Below are 5,016 nucleotides of genomic sequence, written 5' to 3'. Positions count from 1 at the left end.
CTTTCCACCGTTGCACATATCTTGGATCAGGCCCCTGGCCATGTGGAATTGTTGAAGTCATTATGTTGGTGCCGCCTCCTCGCAGCGCCGCCTCTTCTTCTACCTAGCCTATACCTTCGGCCACAAAACAACTACCTCTCTCGGCACCCCGCGGCCTGCTCCGCCGCCGTGGGCTACCGCCGCAGCTTGCAAGTCCCACAACCACATGCCCATGGGAGAATCCCATCACGGCCACCCATCACCGCCAGACAGGTACCACCACCACCATGGTACAATCTCCCCCGAACGGGAAGACGCCACCGACCGTAGCCCATGCCGCCACTCAGCACGCGCCGACCACACGGGAAGAATACCGCATAGGATAGGCACCGCCCACTCCACCGGCAGAAGGCTACATCCGAACCTGCCGCCTGTGGCCTAAGCCGCGGTTAGTCCATGCCGCATGACAGCCATCGATAGTAGAGCCAACCAGATTTGTCTAGGCGCCACCCTGCTCCTACCGAGCTGAGCAGGCTGAACTCGCAGCCCGCCCCACCACGCTCGAGCACTTGGTAGCTGCCGCACCGCCACCAGGAGAGGTCATCGCCGCCCCGTATACTCGCAGCTATGCCGCTGGGTCTCACGGCAACCCCACGCCTTCGCTTGCGGAGCCACGTTGTGCCAGCATGAGAGATGAGGGGAGAAGTAGGTCTGGTAGCCGTCCGTGTTGACCGGGCTTTGGCCGGCAGTGCCTCCTTATGGCGGCGGATGAGGAGAACTGGGAGGAAGGCGGGGCGGCGGTTAGGGTTGCCCATAGTCGGTCGCGGGAGTGATGCAGGGGGGGAGAGGGGAAAGTGTTTCGATGTCCATCATTGTTGCCATATCATTTGAGGAAGTGTACTTGTCCCATATAACTGTAGGCGGCAAAGTTTTTGGGGTGCTCTACTATTACAAGAGATATAAAATTCCAAGGGACTAATTAAAGTCCATTCCGAGTGTTTTTGATGAGTCCGGTCAGTCACAACTCATAACATGGAGTTTGTAAGGCTAAGTGATTGACATCCGGTCGACTACTCCTCATGTAAATATATTGTAACGTTTGATCTAGTTTCAAAGGTTTGTTTGGCAACCTTAGAGGCTTATTTGCCCCTGTCTAGAGATGGAAGAAAAGGAGAAGACCGCAAGACCGAGAACAGACTTGCATATGAATCAGGATTTTGTTCCTTCAGCTTTTTGTCGGAAGGTTAGATGTCTGGCAATGAGTCAAAACCTTTAAGGTAGGTCCTTTTAAGTTGCACTTTTTTAATTGTTTGGAGTTTAGATTAGGTTCTCGAGGTTTTTAAAAAGAACGGACGGGAAAAGCATAGTGGAGTCACAAAGTGAATAAATCTCTATAAGACGTCACACAATTTGTTTGAGAGAGTGAACCTTCTAAGATGATTGGAATGCAATCCTCTGACAAATACTCCTTGACGTTGATCCTTCTAAGATAGATACAGATATAATAACATACCATGTTACACTAACCAAGATGGTGGAGCCTGTTGGGGAACGTTGCAGAAAATAAAATTTTCCTACGGTTTCACCAAGATCCATCTATGAGTTCATCTAAGCAACGAGTCATGGGAGAGAGATTGCATCTACATACCACTTGTAGATCGCGTGCGGAAGCGTTCAAGGGAACGGTGATGATGGAATCGTACTCGCCGTGATTCAAATCACCGATCACCAAGTGCTGAACGGACAGCACCTCCGCGTTCAACACACGTACGGTACGGACGACGTCTCCTCCTTCTTGATCCAGCAAGGGGAAGGAGAGGTTGAGGAAGAAGACTCCAGCAGCAGCACGACGGCGTGATGATGGTGGAGAGGCAGTACTCCGACAGGGCTTCGCCAAGCGCTCAACGGAGGAGGAGAGGTGTTGGGGAGGGGAGGGGCTGCGCCTTGGATCAGGTGTTCAGCCCTCCCCTCGCCCCTCTATTTATAGGGGAAGGGGGAAGGGGCTCGGCCCCCTCTAGATGAGATCTAGAGGGGGGAGGGGCAGCGGCCAGGGAGGGGGCTTGCCCCCCAAGCAAAGGGGGTGCGCCCCCTTTAGGGTCCCCCCCCCAACCCTAGGCGCATGGGCCCAAGGGGGGGGGCGCCCAGCGCTCCAGGGGCTGGTTCCATGCCCCATGCGGCCCATGAGGCCCTCCGAGAGGGGTGGCCCCTCCCGGTGGACCCCCGGAACCCTTCCGGTGGCCCCGATACAATACCGATATGCCCCCGAAACTTTCCGGTGTCCGCATGACAACTTCTCATATATAAATCTTTACCTCCGGACCCTTCCGGAACTCCTAGTGACGTCCGGGATCTCATCCGGGACTCCGAACAACATCCGGTAATCACATACAAGTCTTCCTAATAACCCTAGCGTCACCGAACCTTAAGTGTGTAGACCCTACGGGTTCGGGAGACACGCAGACATGACCGAGATGGCTCTCCGGTCAATAACCAACAGCGGGATCTGGATACCCATGTTGGCTCCCACATGCTCCTCGATGATGTCATCGGATGAACCACGATGTCGAGGATTCAAGCAACCCCGTATACTATTCCCTTTGTCAGTCGGTATATTACTTGCCCGAGACTCGATCGTCGGTATCCCAATACCTCGTTCAGTCTCGTTACCGGCAAGTCACTTTACTCGTACCGTAATGCATGATCCCGTGACCAGACACTTGGTCACTCTGAGCTCATTATGATGATGCACTACCGAGTGGGCCCAGTGATACCTCTCCGTCATACGGAGTGACAAATCCCAGTCTCGATCTGTGTCACCCAACAGACACTTCGGAGATACCTGTAGTGCACCTTTATAGTCACCAGTTATGTTGTGACGTTTGGTACACCCAAAGCACTCTTACGGTATCCGGGAGTTACACGATCTCATGGTCTAAGGAAGAGATACTTGACATTGGAAAAGCTCTAGCAAAACGAACTACACGATCTTGTGCTATGCTTAGGAATGGGTCTTGTCCATCACATCATTCTCCTAATGATGTGACCCCGTTATCAACGACATCCAATGTCCATAGTCAGGAAACAATGACTATCTGTTGATCAACGAGTTAGTCAACTAGAGGCTCACTAGGGACGTATTGTGGTCTGTGTATTCACACGTGTATTACGATTTCCGGATAATACAATTATAGCATGAATAAAAGACAATTATCATGAACAAGGAAATATAATAATAATGCTTTTATTATTGCCTCTAGGGCATATTTCCAACAGTCTCCCACTTGCACTAGAGTCAATAATCTAGTTACATTGTGATGAATCGAACACCCATAGAGTTCTGGTGTTGATCATGTTTTGCTCGCGAGAGAGGTTTAGTCAACGGATCTGCGACATTCAGATCCGTATGTACTTTGCAAATATCTATGTCTCCATCTTGAACATTTTCATGGATGGAGTTGAAACGACGCTTGATGTGCCTGGTCTTCTTGTGAAACCTAGGCTTCTTGGCAAGGGCAATAGCTCCAGTGTTGTCACAGAAGAGTTTGATCGGCCCCGACGCATTGGGTATGACTCCTAGGTCGGTGATGAACTCCTTCACCCAAATAGCTTCATGCGCTGCCTCCGAGGCTGCCATGTACTCCTCTTCACATGTAGATCCTGCCACGACGCTCTGCTTGCAGCTGCACCAGCTTACTGCTCAACCATTCAACATATACACGTATCCGGTTTGTGACTTAGAGTCATCCAGATCTGTGTCGAAGCTAGCGTCGACGTAACCCTTTACGACGAGCTCTTCGTCACCTCCATAAACGAGAAACATGTCCTTTGTCCTTTTCAGGTACTTTAGGATATTCTTGACCGCTGTCCAGTGTTCCTTGCCGGGATTACTTTGGTACCTTCCTACCAAACTCACGGCAAGGTTTACATCAGGTCTGGTACACAGCATGGCATACATAATAGATCCTATGACTGAGGCATAGGGGATGACGCTCATCTCTTCTTTATCTTTTGCCGTGGTCGGGAATTGATCCGAGCTCAATCTCACACCTTGCAGTACAGGCAAGAACCCTTTCTTGGACTGATCCATTTTGAACTTCTTCAAAATCTTATCAAGGTATGTGCTTTGTGAAAGACCTATGAGGCGTCTCGATCTATCCCTATAGATCTTGATGCCTAATATGTAAGCAGCTTCTCCAAGGTCCTTCATTGAAAAACACTTATTCAAGTAGGCCTTAATGATGTCCAAGAATTCTATATCATTTCCCATCAAAAGTATGTCATCTACATATAATATGAGAAATGCTACAGAGCTCCCACTCACTTTCTTATAAACGCAGGCTTCTCCATAAGTCTGCATAAACCCAAACGCTTTGATCATCTCATCAAAGCGAATGTTCCAACTCCGAGATGCTTGCACCAGCCCATAAATGGATCGCTGGAGCTTGCATACTTTGTTAGCATTCTTAGGATCGACAAAACCCTCCGGCTGCATCATATACAGTTCTTCCTTAAGATGCCCGTTAAGGAATGCCATTTTGATGTCCCTCTGCCATATCTCATAATCATAGTATGCGGCAATTGCTAACATGATTCGGACGGACTTAAGCTTCGCTACGGGAGAGAAAGTCTCATCGTAGTCAATCCCTTGAACTTGCCAATAACCCTTAGCGACAAGTCGAGCTTTATAGATGGTGACATTACCATCCGCGTCCATCTTCTTCTTAAAGATCCATTTGTTTTCTATCGCTCGCCGATCATCGGGCAAGTCTGTCAAAGTCCATACTTTGTTTTCATACATGGATCCTATCTCGGATTGCATGGCTTCAAGCCATTTGTTGGAATCTGGGCCCGCCATCGCTTCTTCATAGTTCGAAGGTTCATCGTTGTCCAACAACATGATTTCCAGGACAGGGTTGCCATACCACTCTGGTGTGGAACGTGTCCTTGTGGACCTACGAAGTTCAGTAGCAACTTGATCAGAAGTACCTTGATCATCATCATTAATTTCCTCTCCAGTCGGTGTAGGAACCATAGGAA

The sequence above is a fragment of the Triticum dicoccoides genome, chromosome 7B, assembly GCF_002162155.2.
Source record: "Triticum dicoccoides isolate Atlit2015 ecotype Zavitan chromosome 7B, WEW_v2.0, whole genome shotgun sequence".
NCBI classification, from domain to species: Eukaryota; Viridiplantae; Streptophyta; class Magnoliopsida; order Poales; family Poaceae; genus Triticum; species Triticum dicoccoides.
Note: the sequence above shows the minus strand (reverse complement) of the source record.